The sequence below is a fragment of the Chaetura pelagica genome, unplaced genomic scaffold, assembly GCF_000747805.2.
Source record: "Chaetura pelagica isolate M959 unplaced genomic scaffold, ChaPel_1.0 scaffold111, whole genome shotgun sequence".
NCBI classification, from domain to species: domain Eukaryota; kingdom Metazoa; phylum Chordata; class Aves; order Apodiformes; family Apodidae; genus Chaetura; species Chaetura pelagica.
In genome coordinates, this window is record NW_009952153.1 from 2,393,424 (window position 1) to 2,411,395 (window position 17,972).

A 17,972-nucleotide genomic window follows, 5' to 3' on the forward strand; every position below is an offset into this window, starting at 1 on the left:
CTCTTTGTCATGGCTCTCCCCAAGCTCTTCCTTTTTTATCAGAATCATCTGGGTACTGAATCTGGGTACATGAAGGTACTGAATAGGTTTGTTGATCAGAAAGGATAACTTGATGGTGTTTTACATGTTGTTTTGTAGGACAGTTCTCTGCTGCTAATGATCACAAGAGGCAGTGGGTACAGAGGGCAGGAGAGACAAACTGATTTCCAATTGGCTGCTTCCGTTTTTCTCTTGTAAGCTTAGAAGTATCTTAGGCTTAGAAGTATCTTAGGCTGTAAAGTTCTGTGGCAAGAGAAAAACATGTATTTCTTTGTACCAGCAGTATTTTTAATAAGTGGTAGAGAACAATCTACCACACTGCAGTTTGGCTCTGATTATTTATGAGAGGTAACTGATGTTGTTGGTCATACCGATACTACCTAGTAGCCTACAGGTTCACTGGGTGGACATCCTCTATTTGCTTTTGCAAAAGACCAGTGCTGTTTTGTTGGCTAATGTTTTAAGTTTGCCTTCTGCTTGTCACCAGCTTTACTGGTGAGGAATGAGTTTATGGCTGGTGCTTTGGGAAGGTTGTCAGCCGCAGGACATGCCCCAGTGAAGGTTCTTCAAGATTATGTGCAACATGTGGTTGTGCTGGTCAAGTTACAGTGGCTCTAGTATACTCTGTAACCCGAGCTTGCAAAAGGTGGACATGAAGTGCTGAAAAACTGACATTTGCACCATTTCTGTGAGGAGGAAAGGTTTGATCCTAAACCTGATGAAATCAGCAAAGACCCCATGGCACTTCTAACCAGATCTTAAATGCCAGCAGTGCAAGGCTTAGGTTTCGCAGCTCCTAGCCCTTTGTGTGTAACTAGGTTGAGGGAGGCTTTTTATGGAGTGGTGACTGCTTTACTTCTCCTCTAAGGCATGGGAACACGTTGATGCTAATCTTGTTTCAAGAAAAAATTGGCTACAGTGCTTGTCTATGCCTCAGCAGTAGCTGGCTCATGGCGTGATGCCGCGTTCCTTGTTAAGGCAAACCTGTTGCTTGAGAAAGAATTGCATCCTTAGTAAAACACACTGTGAGACCAATGTATAATCGTAAACCAATTAAGACCTGCTCTTCTAAGCCTTTCTATACCTGCTTAGTGTTAGTCACAGGTTCATCAGTTCCATAATGATTTTGAGGAGGAAATACACGTCAGGCTCAGCAGGTCAATACGTTTCTGCAGAATTGATTTCATAATGTATCTTTACATCTTTAGCCTCTCTCTAGACTGGAGCCGTGAGAATGCTGCAGTGAAGAATTTGTTTAGAATTTCAAAACAAAACACCCCAACAAAAGAGACTTTCATACATGACTAGCAGAAAATTCTCTTAGCGATCCATTGGATTCCTGCACTCTGCTAAATTGGGTTTATGATCCTGAACGATCTGTGCTTTCTGACATCTAAGTCTGATAATGACTGCTAAATAATTCTAAATACTGAAGGTATGCTGTTACCACAGTACTCCAATACTTATTTTAGTTCTTAGTACTTAGTGTTATAGTCCTCTACACAGAAGAAATTAGCATTTATTTATTTATTTATGTATTTTCTTCTTTAGAGGAGAAATGCAGATGTTCTGAGAGGCAAAACTGCCTTTGTTACCACGTAACCTGTTTCCCCTGAACATATTGCTTCTAGGCACTTCTATAACCTATATAGGCAGAGATTGTGATAGATAATGTCACCCTTTGTGCATTTCAGATAAGCATCTCTGTAAACATAAATGCGATCAGCATCTCTCCTTGTCCTTTTGAGACTCAGTAACAGCTTTGTCAAGTGGCTTGATAATTTTTGTGCAAAATTCAGTTGGACTTCTGTGGTCAGCAACATGTAAAAATGACATGGGAGGATCTTCAGTTGAGGTAAGCTCTCCTGAGAGCATTGGCCATTTACGCTGAGCAGGCCCTCACCTGCTTCCCCCCTGCTAGGCAGTTAGAGGTCTCACTTGTGCCATCAGCACTGATGAGGCTTGGAGAGGAACGCCATTTATTGTTCTCTCAGCTTTGAAGAAGGCACTCATCTGGACTGCATTTATATTAGACCCACTTTGCTACACTGTTAGAAGAGGATAATTATCAAACTATTTTATTGTACAGCTATTACTAAATTGTTGATTTTTTGGTTTGTTTTTGTTTTATTGATTTCAGGAGGCAGCTAATTGCCATATGGCAGCTCGATGTTAATGTTTTATGAAGATCAGGAAACAAAAGTTTATGAAAAGCTTTTGTATAGTAACTGCAGTTTCAAGAACTGTTTTATACTTCCTGACAGTGCAGGTCTGGCTTAATGGTTTGTTTTTATTGCTTAAGAGTGTAAACCTTTCTTTAGCCGATGTGTGGAAATTATATCCTCATCCCGCGTTACGCATTTCTCATTGCTCATTACTCATTCCTTGCTTTCATTTCTGCCATCTGTAATCAGAGCTTTACTGTTTCAACTGCATGCAAAATGCTCCTGTCCTTTCCACAGTAAGATACTTTTCCTCAGCACTCACCCACCCTTGAAAAAAAAAAAAGGGAGTGGGGAGGGAAAGGGGGAAGAAGGAAAAAAAGAGGAGGAAAGCCTACTCTGGCTATATTGTTTTTCTCTGTTTTGGGTGGAGTCTGTCTCAGATTCTGGTTGCTAGATGGTTTCTGTAGTAACAAGCAGAGAAAAATCCAAGACTGAAAAGGCACTTTTAAAGGTGCCATATCTTGCCTGAAGTATTATTTATCTAATTATGGATATGGAATGTTTCTCTTCTTTATATTAAGGCTACCCCTTTTGGTGGTGCAGACTGCTGCTATGAGAACTTGATTTGTTGTGTTCTTACAACATGAGAATGTGAGAACCACAAATCTTGTTCCCAGTTGACTTAAGCTGCTCAAAATAATGATGAAAAGCCAAAGGCGTTAAAATGTATTTTCAAAGACATTATAAATGGCTGTTACAGGCACAAACCACTTTTTTTTTTTTTTTTTTTAGTTACATAGAAAAGGAAAAAGAAGCTACTCTCAGCAGGACACTTGAAGCTTACATATTTCTGCTGTAAGGAGGGTGTCAGATAAAAGTAGCAATCTTCTATTTTTTTAGACTACTGTGTACAAGGACAAAAGTCCCAGCTCCTTCAGAATATATCCTTACTTTATTTCTCCTAAGAACACTTTGCAGGTGTATGAGAAAATAACCATGCGTGTCCAGTATGTTTGCCTCACTTGGGCACAAAAAGAAGTAAAACATTGCTTCTTTCCTGTCTCTCTGGTACTAATCCTACATTACCTGTATTTCTGACAGTCTTGTCTGCAACAAGCAGTAATGGTTTCCTAAGGTGGAATTTCTTCTCTTCTTGGGATCTAGTCACCTGTCAGTGCCCTCTGGGATTTAGCAACATTCTGTCTACAAGCCTTGTGCAATGGTCACTTAGAAAAGCAGGTACACTGGTTTTGTCCTGGTTCTGGATCCTTCACAGAGGCAAATTTGTCCCTGCTTTCACAAGAATCTTAGTTTGGAAAGGGTCTGAAGGTTTACTGCATGGTGTGCCAGAGGAGACACCTTGTAACACCAGGGACTGTGTCTATAACTTGCCAGAAGTCTGAGGGCCAAAGCTCATTTGCATCTGTATTTACATAGTGCTGTGAAGGCACTCAGCTCTAATACTTGCCTGGGCTTGTGTTGCCCTTGATAGATGAACAGAAGCTGACAGTTGTTGGACCTCTGCAGAGGCAGGGAACTTGCAGAGGGTCAGCTTGGCTCTTGGCTCGTGAGGCAGGGTAGCAATGAGATGTATTTCTGCTGTTCTCAGTTCATTCTTGCAGGGGCTTCTGCAGAATATGTTTGGCTGCCTGTATAGAAATTAGACTGGAGTCACTGGGTCAGGTCTGCAGTTGGATATGTGGCTTAACTCTAGGAAAGAAGCAGATCTGTGCCTTTTTAGTTTGGAAAAAAAGGCAGGGTTGTTTTTTTTGCAGGAAGAAGCTGGGAAGGACCCTGCAGGCTGTTGAAGCTGGAAGTGTTAAAAGTTTCTAGAGGGACTTCAGGTAGAGAGATCAGAGCAGGGAACTGATAGCACTCTGAAAGTTCAGGTTCCCACAACAGCTTGTCTGTGGCAGATTTACAATTTAATGAGGCTGATAATCCCATTAGAGATTAAATTAAGAGGGTTTTTCTGGGAGATCACCAAGAAAATTATGAATATTGTACTGTAGCTTGGGTCATAGTGCCAAGGCAGTGGGGATCTGACATGTATTTCATGCACTGCAGGATACTGTTTCATTCAGTGTATCTCATTAAAACAGAGCATTCAACTCCAGCAGTGTTTCACTACAAACAGAAGCAAATGTATTGTTATTATTATTGTTACTGCTACTATTATTACTATCATCATAATCATAACCCTGGAAACAACATACAGATTAAAAGATGGGAATATCAACCAGATCTGCAAATCAGCACAGCTCTACTGACTTCGTTCTTAGATGACCTGCTCCTTTTTGTTAAAGCAAATCCTCAGAAGGCAAGGTGACCATGTATAAAAAGTAATGTATTTAAGGTATCTATTGACATAACTCCAGTAGCTTGGAACTTGCACAAACCCATTTTTTTATGGCATCCTGCACACCCTGGTGATGGGAAAGTGTTGCATGGAATAATGACTCTGTAACCACAGACTTCAAAAGTATAGCATGTCTGCGGCAGGATAGAAATGGCTGTTTCCACATCAGTACTGTGCACACAGGCATATTGAGTCTTAATTGCAAGGCCAATGGTGATGGGAGGTGGAAGGGATATCTGACTATGGCTGCACCAAAGACATGGGCTGAGCAAAGTGCCTCTGCCTGAAACAATGATTCGGTTCATTTTAATCTTGACTTTTGCATTTTTCTCATGACTTATTGATAACTTTGGATGGGACTTCATAGACCAAAGGAGCTATTGACTCCTTACGAATTAGGACCAGAGACAGGGTATGTGTTATTTCTTATAAACATCACTCTAGTTGTTGTTTTGTATTCTATTTTAAGGACAGTTCTAACACGTTTTTTTTCTGCTTGTATTTTCTGTCCTTGAGTGGAAGTCTTTCACTTTAAAGCAGTCTTTCACTTTAAGAGCCCTGCTTTTTTGTTCCCTTTTATGAAGAATGTTGACATCATAAGGTTAATATGAAGACAGGTTTGATGTCACAAGCTGTTGCTATTGGACTACATTCTAATACACACAGAAGCTCCTTTCCCAGCCCTGGCACTGTAAATAAAATGTGGGCCCAATAGCTTTAAGTGAAGAATGAGTGGGTTTGTTCTGCAAAATACTGGCTTTACTGACCGATTTTATTTCTGTTGTTCAATACCTAGATTCCTGGAATGGCAGGTCTGTTGTCACTTTACTGCTTTTAATGTACAGACTATTGGCATTTTGCAGGATTACTTTAAAGCTTCTGCTGCTGGAATCATGTGAGGACATAATGGAGGCTGAGATTCTTAGAAAGAAAATTTCCTCACGCTCTCTGGGGAAAAGCCTTGGAATGCTACCTTGAGACTCAAAGATCAGAAGGAAATGGAATTGAAGTTCTATTTTTCTTAACCACTGGTATTTTTAAAGTCCATCAACATTTTTGTTTACTTAGGATTAGCAGTAACCCATGTTCCAGATGATGTTATTACTGAGGGGAGGATCAAAGACTAATTGATTCATATTTCCTGGTCTGGTGATTAATTTTTTAAAGGTGTTTTTTTTTTTTTTTTTTAAATAAATACTTAATTATTTACTGCTTTTTGACAAAGAAGTCTCCCAGGTTTGCAGATGAAAAGATTTTCATCTTTGAAAATATAACTCAAATGTACCCTAGAGGGCAGAGTCATTTAGAGAGAGCTCCTGCACACCTGCTGAGGTACTGATTCATGCCCACTGTGGAGTTCCTTAGGAGAAGGACCAAGCCCTGGGAAAATACTGTTGGGAGCCTGGGTGGAGTCTTCTGGTTGTTGTTAGCAGCAAAAATTGAAAAAGTGGTCTGTGACTCTCCTGTGTGCAAGTTCTAACAACAAACAAACAAACAAACATTAAAAAAACCCCATAAAAATCAGTAGTTTTCAAAAAATTCTATGTAATCCAGCAGACCATTTTGCTGGCAGGGAGCTATTGCAGCTCTTACCTGTTGGAAAGTCTTAGCTTTTTTTTTTTTTTTTTCCTTTTTAATTTTTTTTGAGAGTTAGATTTGATTTTCAAATAAAAGCAGCTTAACTTGGTTTATAGCAAAGAAAATAAACCAGGTGCTGCACTTTCTGAAAGTTTTTGCTTTAGACCTGAGCCACACAGTGGGTTACAGCCAACTTTTCCATCTGACTGGTGAGGAAAATTTGTTGTCAGGCCTTTCTCTGTGAGCCTGAGTGTCTGGGAAGGATCTGGGAAGGTCTTTCCAGCTCCTCTTGTATGTGAGTACTTCCTTCAGGGTTTCAAGCTTCATTCCTCTCTTTACCTCATTCATCTGAAAAGAAAAAAAAGAAAGAAAAAAAAAAGGGTCAAATACTGGGACACTTTGAAGAGGGTGCCTTTACCAAGCTTTGGTTTTTCTCTCTTCCTGAAACTTTCATTACATGATCCTGGTTTTCTGAGCCAATTGTTAGCCCAAGGCCAAATCCTTAACCTTGGGCTAGATAACAAAAGCACAGCTGAGGTGATCTTGACTTCTTTAAAAAGGCTGTCTACACTTTGATGCACTCAAAAATGAGACACATAATTCATTTTAGTTCCAAAGGTTGTCTTAGCATGGGAAATTAGCAACCTCTGTGATAAAAAGTCAGCATGTTAAGTGTTTGTGTGTGTTTTATGTTGATCTCTGTCTTCCATTGCATTCCACATCCTGGGGGGTGTTGGTGTGTCTAGGGAGAACCTGAGACTGAATCCTATCTGGAAGTTTTACTTTATGTAACTGTATGGGTTCATACCAAAGCCCAAAAACTTTGTGCCAAAGTCAGGAATCCGCGTTTGAAAAACCTAACTTTCTGACTTGCAGCCCTAAATGAGGGGAGTGTGTAATTGGAGTGTATGCTCCAGAGAAATAAAGCCTAGATCAAGTTTATTAATGGGTGTCAAAACTGACTTCTTAAGTACCGCCCTCTTCTTGTGTGCAAAGACCCCAGAGGCATGAGACAGACCAGCGGGTGTCATACAGCTCGTATCTGGCAGTGCCATATGGAGAAGCTCTCTGTTTCTGTGGCATGGGGGCCTCTCCACCAGGTCCTTTCTGAGTTTTTCTTTCAGAGAGGACTCTTCCACAGTATGCTGTGTTGTTGAGGTCTGGGTGCTACTCTGAGGGTGGCAAGAAACACCAGTGGCTGTAGTGCCAAGTGGTCCTAGTCATGAAAAGTGGTGGAATTAATAGTGAAGTTGATAGCCACAAGATAGGCTTTTGGAGGCTAAGTCTGTTAAAAATAAATGCTACTCATCAAATTACAGCATCAGAAAAAAGAGAAGGTGTAGCAGCAGGGCCACAAAATTAAGGACAGGAAAGGCAGTGAAGTTTAGTCTGCCATGGAGCTGGAGTGTGCTATTGGAGAAGTCCCTTGCTGTCCTTGTGTGCTGATTCTCAAATAGCTCTTCCCTGTCTTATGAGTGTTTTGGAATTATATGTACCTCAAAGAATTTGGAGATGCCCAAATGCACTGCTGTTTATGCTGCAGGGTAGAGATAGATAGCTACATTATATGGCATAATAACAGGTTTCATCTGTTGGTAGCCAGTTTGCATGCAGACCAGGTCTGGCCAGTATTAAATTGGGAAGCAAAGATGGCTTTGTGATTAAGGTGCTGGAGTGGGACGCTGGAAATCTGGGTTCAAGTTGTGGGTCAGCCATAAACTCCCTGTGTGACCTTGAGCAATATAATTATTCTGAGACTTCAAAGGTATCTAAACAATTTGGACACCCATTTTCCAGTCATTTTAATTAACTGGGATGCTTTGAAATGCTTAGCTTTAATCTCTCTGTGCCTCGGATTCTCATTTGTAAAACCAGGATAATATTATTTCCTTGCACATGAAGAGGATGTATGCATTAATGATTGGGAAGTGTGCAGCTACTCAACATGCAGCTGATAGGGAGTAGTGAGGGGGGGAGCATGTTGAGTTTTGCAGGTGTGGGACTCAAATGCATACAAGGGTGCTGCACTGAGGACAAACAGCCTATTTCAGTAAGATTTGTTTACATGTAGGCATAAACTGGGGGATAGTTACTTGCCATGATCTATTACTGTCATATCAGTTCATGGGAGATAAATACCATTGCGGGTGAGCTACAGCCAAAATATTTACTGAGAGGAACAGCTCATTTATTCAATATTTCTTTTAGTTCCATAACAACATCTTCCCATTTCTTCAGTGTCTTGCCATTCTTTAGTAGTGAATATTAAACTTTTGCAAGATAAAATGACTAGTTTTTAACATTTCAATTTCTGTAGCTTTACTTCATAACAAGCCATGGTCCCCTTTTGCCAGCACCTATGGTTCTGTCCTTTTGCCTGATGTTATGTGTGTAATGAAAAGCCTGTAATACACACAGGCAGAGGGAAGGGTTAAAAGAGCCAAGGGAGTCTTTAATTCCTTCATTTTCTGACTTTTGTGGGTTTAATACACAATCTTAACATTCCATTAGTAAGTGGTTGCATTTTTTTTTTTTCTTTTTAACTTGAAAGATTAAAGGTTCCTTCAGATTTTACATTTTTTCACTGCTCTCTTTAGTCGTGTCAGTTCTGTGTGCTGGGCAGGCAGGAAATGAAAAATTGTCCTCAGTAACCATTAGTGCTGCTCCCAGAGCCAAGTGACAAATGTCAAGGAGGTGCCTGTCTGTAGAGGGCTGCTTTTCCCAGAAGAATGTCTGTCAAGGACCTAGGCCCTAGGACTTGGGCTTGGCACTGGCCTTTGAGATGACCATCACCCAGTGCCTTTGAGGGACGTGCTGTGCAAACTGCGTGCAAAACACTGGGCTGTGTTGCATGCTGTCAGAGCATCTGATCCTGCTTGTTGCAGAAGTCACGGGTATGTCAGTGGTAAATATATGTTGAAATGAGGTTTCACTATTTAAATATGAAGGAACGAGATGGCTAATGCTGTAAACAGCTTCCACTGAATCAATTGCACCTGTGACTTCCGTATGAATCAGATCAGAGTCTTTTACATTGCTCCTTCCACTGCCTTATTGTGATGACAGCTTTGTAGACAGGAAAATCTGACTCAATTTTTGTTAGTTTTCTGTTAGGATGGCAATGGACTAGCTTGTTACTTATCATAAGGAAGTCTCAAATAAGACTGTCAAGGTATGCTTTTCTCTCGAAATTTGATTTTTGAAACAACCATGAGCCAAGTGCTTCTTTAATGTGCTGACATGTATGCTTGTAGGATAGATGAGCAAATATTTCTCAGTTTTATTAACATATGTTTATTACAAGCATCCTGAATAGTGAATGGCAATTTTCCCTCTAAATCTTCAGGGGAATAACTCCAGTGGTAGTTTTCACTGAAAAACAGTGATCAGAGTTACAAAGGATTTGGGGTGGTACCTGTTATTACCCAAGATTTTCCAAATACCATAATTTATTTTTTTAGTTGAAAAGAGTAGGTAGGAAATACTGCCAAATTATTCATATTGTGTGAAAGCAAATACAATCTCAAAAGATTTTTCAGAATAATAGCTATTTTTTGATTAGTCAAGCAAACATTTTCAGATTGTCTCACCCTGTAGAATGTGGCTGCTTCTCTCTGTTTGGTAGGTGTATAGTTTAAAAATAAAAGCAAACAAAGCAGGCAAGAATCATGTCTAGATACTGACCAAAAGTTAAAATTACCTTAGATAAGAAAACTGCATCTGGATTTTTCCCGAATAAATAATGCATTGAAATAACTGATAAAGGTAAAGCTAAGAACAAAATATGGTAATGATTGTTTTTTTTATCAATGGTCCAATCCTGCTAAAACATAATGTTCTTATTAGCTATTTTGTATTCCAAGCCCTTGCAAAACTTTTAGACAGAACTTAATTTAGTACATTGTTACCAACTCTGATATCTGCTTGACTTTATCCAAGTTCATGAACCTTTTGAACAGCGGCCCCCCTCATGCCCCTGGGGTTCTGGAGAGGGATTTATGGTTTCATGTGCAAAACAGTGTGAAACTTGGCACTTTCGCACGGCCTGAACCCTGACAACCCCAGGAGCACTAAGCAAAATCAAGGTCTGTGAGCTCAACCCGCTCAGAGGTGAAGTAGAGGTTTATTGAAACTCACGTGAACTTGAACCAAATTTTATTTTTTTAAAAAATCTCTCCCTTACTGTCTCATCATTACTTTATCATAACATGAAGGAAATCCATCCTGTGTGGCTGTTGTGAAGATAAATTCAGTAACATTTATGAGGTGCTCAAATAAGGGTGGCAGTGGTGGTGTTTGGGGGGAATTAAGGACTTTAGACATGTCGGAGGGAGGTTGATGACCAGGAGATATGAATGTCTCAAAGAGTCAGTGTATTAATAGGAGAAGTTCCCCTGAGTTGTTGCTTGCTAAAGAGCCAGGGCAGGCCAGTCATCAGGGCTGTCTGACAGGGTAAATGAGTCACAGTCAAACTAGGCACTCATTTACATCACCAAGCTTCTTTAGAACCAGTGCAAACTGCAAGCTCCAGTTCCTACTGAAGGCCAGATTCGCCTTTTGCTGCATCGGCTTTCAGTGGGGTTGAAAGATTCTGAGTGGGATTTTGCCAAAGGTCTAAAAAACTTCTTGCCTCCTGATTTATATATAACTGTGCAGCCAGTCATCAAGGCCATTAGAAAGAGAGTGACAGGTTCCTCATGTTATTCATTTGCAGTTCTGCAGATCTTGTCTTTTTAATAAGAATAAAGTCCTGAGCAGTCATTGGAATTGGCTGATGCTGGGGATTGGGCCCACAAGGTACAAAAGTGTTTGTTTCTTTACTCATTACTTGGCCTTGCCTTCTGGACTATCTGGCTTTGGAGCTTTCGTCATTCAGGTAGGTCATATTCTGCTGCTTCTTACCGGGTCCTGAAATAAGCCAGTGTTGCTCACTTGCACTCCCAAATCGGCTGTAAGTGAACACTTCAGGCATTAATTGTGTTGCATTGCCTCTGCTTCTACACTGTATAAAGTACTCCAGGGATCCTCCACAAGTGAGGTCACAGGTGGATTTGCTGAAACAAACCTCTTTCAAAGTTGCTTGTAATTAATGCATTTACATGGTACGGATGCCAACTGTGAACCTACAACATACTTAACAATAATAGTACATCAGCTTATAAAGTTACACCATGAATATTCTGCTGTCAACACATGCAAAACTCCTGTTATCAATAAGTGGGTTCATTTTTATTATTTTTTTTTATACTAGGCTAAACCCTTTTAGGAGAACCATAGCCTTCCTCACATCTGCTGGAGGGAGACTTACGGAGTGTGTAAGGGACAGCTTTGATGCTGGTGCTGGATGAGCTTGCTGATGAAAGCACTGTGCTGGACCTGCTGCTCACAAATAAGGAGGAACTCTTTTGGGATGACTTGGCTGTGGTATCATGAGATGGTTGTTTAAAAACTTGAGGGAAGTAGGAAAGACAAGTAATATAATAATCACTTAAAGCATGTGGACTTTGGCTTCTTCAGGGAACTGGTAGGCAGAATCTCCTGGGAGTCTGCCCTGAAGGGCAGAGAGACCTATGAAAGTTGCTTGATCTTCAAGGACAGACTCCTCAAAGCACAAGAACAGTCCATCCTGATGTTCAGGATGCTGAGCAGGTATAGCAGGAGGGCAGCTTGGCTGAACAGGGAACTCCTGAATTATTTCAAATGCAAAAAGGAAGAGTATGGAGGTGGAAGCAGGGACAAGCAACCAGAGAGGAATACAGAAATGTTGCCTGAGCATGTAGGAACAGGGCTAGGAAAGTCAAAGCTCCACTGGAGTTGGAACTGATGAGGTTTTTGGAATGTAAGCAGAACACTTCTACATGCAACACAAGGGAGACCAAGGAAGATGTGGGCCTTCTGCTGAACGTGGTAGGTGATGCAAGGCATGGGGAAAGGCTGAAGTATTCAATGTCATGTCTTGCTCTTTATTAGCAAGATTTGTTTTCAGGCTTCTGCATAGTGGAAGAGCTGGAGAGAAAGAGTGGTACCTGCATTAAAGAGTTAAAGATTGCATGGGACATCCAAGCCCATGGGGCTGGACAGGATGCATCAGAGGGTGCAGAGGGTCTGATACTCTTTAATATCTTCTTCAGCAACCTGAGGAAAGAGAGTGTATCCTTAGTGAGTTTGCAGGTGACACCAACCCAGGAGGAGTGGTTGATATCCTGGAGAGCAAGTCTGCTGCCCAGGGGAGCCATCTGAGAAGTGAGCTGGAAGAATGGGCCAACAAGAATAACCTGAAGCTCAGCAGAGACAAGTACAAGATCCTGTGCATGGGACAGAAATGCCCCAAGCCTGTGTACAGGAGTGGTATCTGGGGAGGTGGGAGTCCTGACAGGCACCGCATCCAATATGTGTCAGTGACGTGGCTCCTGCAGGACAGAAAGCACACGGTGTGCTGGGTTGCCTGAGGGAGACTGACTATTCCCCTCTACCATCATTAGGATGCCACCGGGACGCTGTGTCCAGTTTAGGACTCCTTGGTAGAAATACTGGCAAACTGGGGAGAGCTGAGAGCAGCTCTAGTGGTTAGGCAGTGGGGCTGTGTGACACGTGAAGAGAGGTGGGAGAACCTTAATATATTTAGCTAGGGGGAACATAATTTCACTCTTTAATGACCTGAAAGGAGGATGAAGCCAGACTCATCTCAGGTGCGCAGTGGAAGGACAGGAGGCAGCTGTCACAGGTTATAGCAAAGGGAAACCTGGTTGAATATAAGGAAAAAAGTCTTCACAGCAACAGTGATTTAGCACTTGAGCCCTGAAAAGTTGTATTATTTCCACTTTTGGAGATCTCCTGCACTTGTCTAGTCAAGGTCCTGAGCAACCTGATTGAACCTGAAGCTGGACCTGCTCTACATGAGCGGGAGGCTGGATGAGATGACCTCCAGAGGTCCCTTGCAACCTTAGTATTTCTGACTTTGTAACACACAGAAGAACCATTGAGCAAAAGCAATAGATGGAGCAAGATGAATGTGGCATGTTCTTATTTCTGCTGTTTCTAGTTTGTGTTCCATTTAACAAGCAGAGAAAAGGAAAGCATGCTTTTCTTTTTTTCCTTTCCTCTCCCCCCTCCCTCATAATTAAAACTTTTTAGGCAGGAGATCTGCTGTGGTATGCAGAATGGAGTATCACATATTTGTTGAAACTGTGTCCACTGTTAATGAAATAATGTAAGAACCAACTGACAGTTTATTTCTGGCAGGCATTTTTTTCTCATAAATACCAGTTTTGAATGAGTCCTAACACTGGGTTTAGAAAGAACTTAATGCATGCAAGAGGGACTATAACACTAGCTTCAATCTCAACTTTAACAACATTTATTCAGTACAGGATAATAAATGAGGTCAGTAGAAAAATCAAATTTTTGTATTCTTTCTCACAAAATCATTGCAGAGTGGATGAGAAGATGATATAAGGACAGCTTTGACCAATTAGAATAAAAATTTTTAAAAAGACAGCAAACTATTTGCAGCCACTGACACCTGTTAAAAGTCAAACCCATGCTAGAATATCAAGCTTCTGCTGAAATATGCGCTGAGTGTATTTTTATGTTTTAAATACAACTTCCTATCCTGGTATTTGCAGGTGCATTGTACTGAAGTGAACACAATAATTTTGTTAATTGCAGTTCAAGCTCATTAGGGAACTATAAAGGCAGAAGAATGAATGTAACCGTGCATTAAATGGTAAATGATTTTGGGGTGGGAAGCAGTCAGGTGTGTTGCCCTAGGCTATGATTTTCCCCAAATTAACATACATAGCAAAGAAAGAAAGAATGAGGCGGGTGGGAAGAAAGAAAGGCCACAGGTCACCAAAGCAAACCTCCCAAACTTCGGTGAGGCTGAAGGGAAAGGGTGGTTGCTGAAGTGCTGAGAATCTAGCTGGTACTGGCTCACACCAGGCAGTTTTAGTATCGGTTTCGGGTCTTTCAGACCAAATATGGTGAAATCCAAACCAAGTCAGTGTTGTTCATATAGTTAACATGTAACTGAGCAGAGCTTTGGAAAGTTTCACTGCAGCCTGCAAGACCTCTCGGATGTGCAGTGTTAATGACTTCTATTACAAACCATCTTGAAGTAGTGTATGCTTGAGCAAACAGCCAAACATTTCCCCTCAGAGTTTTGGTGGAAGATTTGTAAACTTGACAATATGTTATCACAAAGCTTGGTTGCTTCCATCTCCCTGCCGGATGCTCAAACCAGCAGGGATCCATGGATTTCCAGATGGTTGTACGAGCATATTTTGTTGCCTTAGAATAATAATTGTTGAGTGAAATGAAAACCTTGGCCCACACTCCAGATCTGAGTAGCAATACTGAGCATCTCAGTGTTTGGGTGTCTAGATGGGTGTACCTCAAAGAGGAGTTTCTTAGATGACCATGATTTGGATCTTCTGGAAAAATCAGGCTCCTTTATATTGCCTCCTGTTTTCTATTTTACCTTTGCTTAAAGTGGAAATGCTTGTTTTGAGAAAGGAGGAAGGTGCTGGGAGAATTGAATGAAGATTTCCCCTTGCAATGTTTTAAACTGATACAGTATTTTATGCAGAATACCCTGTTTTTTTCTTTTCTGCTTGTCGGTTACTTATCTGTCTGCTGAGAGCATTTCCAGTTTCTGCTGTTGTAGTGAATTGTTTAACCAGTCACCGAAGTTAAAAGTTTCATGACTTCCAGAACATATCTGTAATGCCTGAATGGCAATTGAGCTGCAAATGACCTGAGGTTTATTTTAAGAGCTTTCCGAAAAATAGCTGGTTTCTGTCTAGTCCTAAAAAATTCCTTTGATAGAAAAGAGAGATAAAAACCATTATTTAGTAGTGTTTATATATGGTGGAATTATATACTACTTAGCCTATTGTTTAATTGTATTTGGTTCAATGTCTTTGTTCTTTAGTCGTATTCCAAAGAGAACATAGACACCTGTGGACAGTATTCTCTCAAAGCCTAAACATAAAAAGCAATTAGTCTGAATTAACAAAAGTGTGTATATTAGTCATGGATTTTATAATTATTCAGGAAAATAATTGCACTTTTGTGGGACTCTCAAGCCTCAAAAGTTTATATAATTGACAAGAAGATTAATATTTTTCTCCTCCCCTCTTGCATATCTACTTGCTGTGTAGGGTCAGGGAAGAGCTTCTGGGGTGGACTTGATTGAATCTGTTCCAGCAAATACTCTGTTCTTTGTAGTTCCAGCTTGGCTGCTGCTGCCAGCTTCACTGTCCAACATGAGACCAGTAAAACCAGATTCTGCTGGTAGGTAGGCCCAGTCTCCGAAATGGTTTCCTTTTGTAGAACCAAATATGGGCAGTTAATTTGCTTTTAGATGCATGGTGTATTTAACAAGATGGATATTTGTTCCTAACAGCTTAAACGCAAAGGTGTGTACTCTTGTCTACTGTTTATTCCAAATTAATCCACTTGCAATTTATTTTAGCACATTTATTATTTGCCTGTTACATATAGCAGGACTGCAAAGACAATGTATGCAACTTTCTGAGTCTAAAATCGAAGTTCTCAGCTTGAGGTAGATGGGTGATGAGCTGTTCAACCACAGCCAAGTGAAGGAAAAGTAAGGAAAAACCCTCTTGCCTGACAGCTGATCAAAAGTAATAATAATTTTTTTAAAAAAACAACAAATGCACACCCATGGCCAGACTGGTACAAAAGTCATCTTTATTGGTAGCATGTGGACATATACAGAGGAAATACTTTTTTAAAGTATTACACAAAGGAGTTAGAGCCATCATGGAGCTTTCTGTTATTACGATGGGTGGATCTGAAATATAAAACTTCCCAGACGTTTGCTGTAAATCAGGACAAACCCATCTCTTCACTTAACAATGTAGGGATTTCAGTGGTAGTGCTGCTCTGTGTGTGTATTTATGAGTGTACGGCATGTGGTTGATGTGGGACTGGCACCATCAGTTTGCTGGAAAAAGGAAAAAAAAACTTTGCTTGCCTCGAAACAGTGAGATATCTGCCAATTTGAGCAGCTCTAGCACCACCGTGCTGTTGAGATTTGGCAGGAGAGGAACTTTTGCTTCGTTTTCCTGCCAAACTTGACCACTTAATGAACTTTTCAAGCCTCTCAGCTTGCACGTGCTCAGCTGATGTTTGAAGGAAAAATCCCATCCTTGCACTGTCGGCTTGGGCTTCTCCTCGCTGTGCTCCCACAGCCCCCACCCATGACGGGTCTGTCCCTCAAGGAGATGGAGGGGGGCACGGGTGAGAGAGAAATTGCTCTGTAATTGCAGCTGTATTTTCAGGATGGGAGTAATCTCAGGAAAGCCTGTGTGTCTGTTTGAGTATCTCCCTCTGTGCTCATGGGAGGGAAATAGATGTTTGCAAAAAGCTCCTCTGTCCCCTTGATGCACGGATAGGAATGGAGCAGAGTAGAAAAGAGGGCAGAAGGCTTCTGTATTTTGAGGAGAGTGGTAGAAAAATTTGTGTTCAGCATGTTTCTTTCCAGAAACCTGAAATGTAGATGGTGATCCCTGCAATTTGCTCTTCTTGGCAAGTGTCTACAATGTCCCCAGACAAAATGTGTGCTCAGCTCCCTTGTGTCTGCGCAGCAGAAGGCAACACGCTCTCCTTCACATAGGTACTTTGTTAGCTTTAACTGTTGGGGGTCTCTTCAGAACTTTGAGCATCCCAGCCCTGCTCGAATTTGCTTCCACCTATCCAGTGAGCTTTTGTAGCTTTTTTTTTTTTTTTTTTTTTTCCCCTGAAGTCAGGGACATGACACGTGTGTGTCTGTCCAAACTGTATTTAAAAACACTTAGGATATACCAAAATTGTCTTGAAATTTTAATTATCTTCCCAGTTCTGCTCCCATCTTCTGTGTCATGATACAACCTCTAATTAGACCGCTACAATTACAGACCTGCTTGGGAAAGGAATCAGGGTTGCATGGTAAAAGACACCATTGTCCAAGGATCTCTACCCCATTTCTGGCAGGAGTGGAAAGAGGAACGGTGAGTGAGGCAGGGGTTTGTGGAAAGAGGAAAAAAAATACTAAAAGCTGTTCAGATATACACTAGGGAATTAGTACTTTCAGGGCTTCTGCCAGAATGATTCCAGGCAAGTTACTTAAACCAAACTCTTCATGGGTGGTCACTAATTAAGAGTTCCTCGTATTCTGGGCATCTGACTTGGGACCCAGGGTTCTGACCTGAAATCCTGCGTGGTCACAGTTGCAACAGAAGCTCAGGAGAGCTTCACTGTGGAAAAATATCATTGTAGTGCTCTGAAAAATGAAAAGCCTCTGGCATGCCCAGTTGCGCTGTTCCCATAGCTGTGGATCCTTCAGTTCCCCTTTTCCTTTCTCGCTTCCCAGCCCGCAAAATGGGGGAAAAGGTCGTCCCTTCACTTTGTTGGGAAACAGCAAAGATAAATTCAAGTTTGTAACATGCCTAAGTAATAATGTCAAGGGTGCCATAGCAAAACAGATGAGGACATTGCTAATTTTGCAGCTGCAGCTGGGTTTGAGTCATGTGCGGAAAAGCGGGCGCGGGAGCACACGGTGCACGTTATCAAACTGCTTTGCAGGGTCACAGCAGCCCCTTCCTCACCCTGGCCGAGGCTGGGACAAGCACTCTGCAGTGAAAATAGGAGTGTGGGCATACTGCTACAGGCTATGTCATCATGCACATATATGAGGGGAGGTAAAATTGCTTCATTTACAGTAATTCTGGCTTTTTCTCACTTGGAGTGCTCGGCTTTGCAAGACCATTAAGTACTCTTTATCTCTTTCGTGAGGAACAAACATCCCTCTATACCTCCAGCAAAGA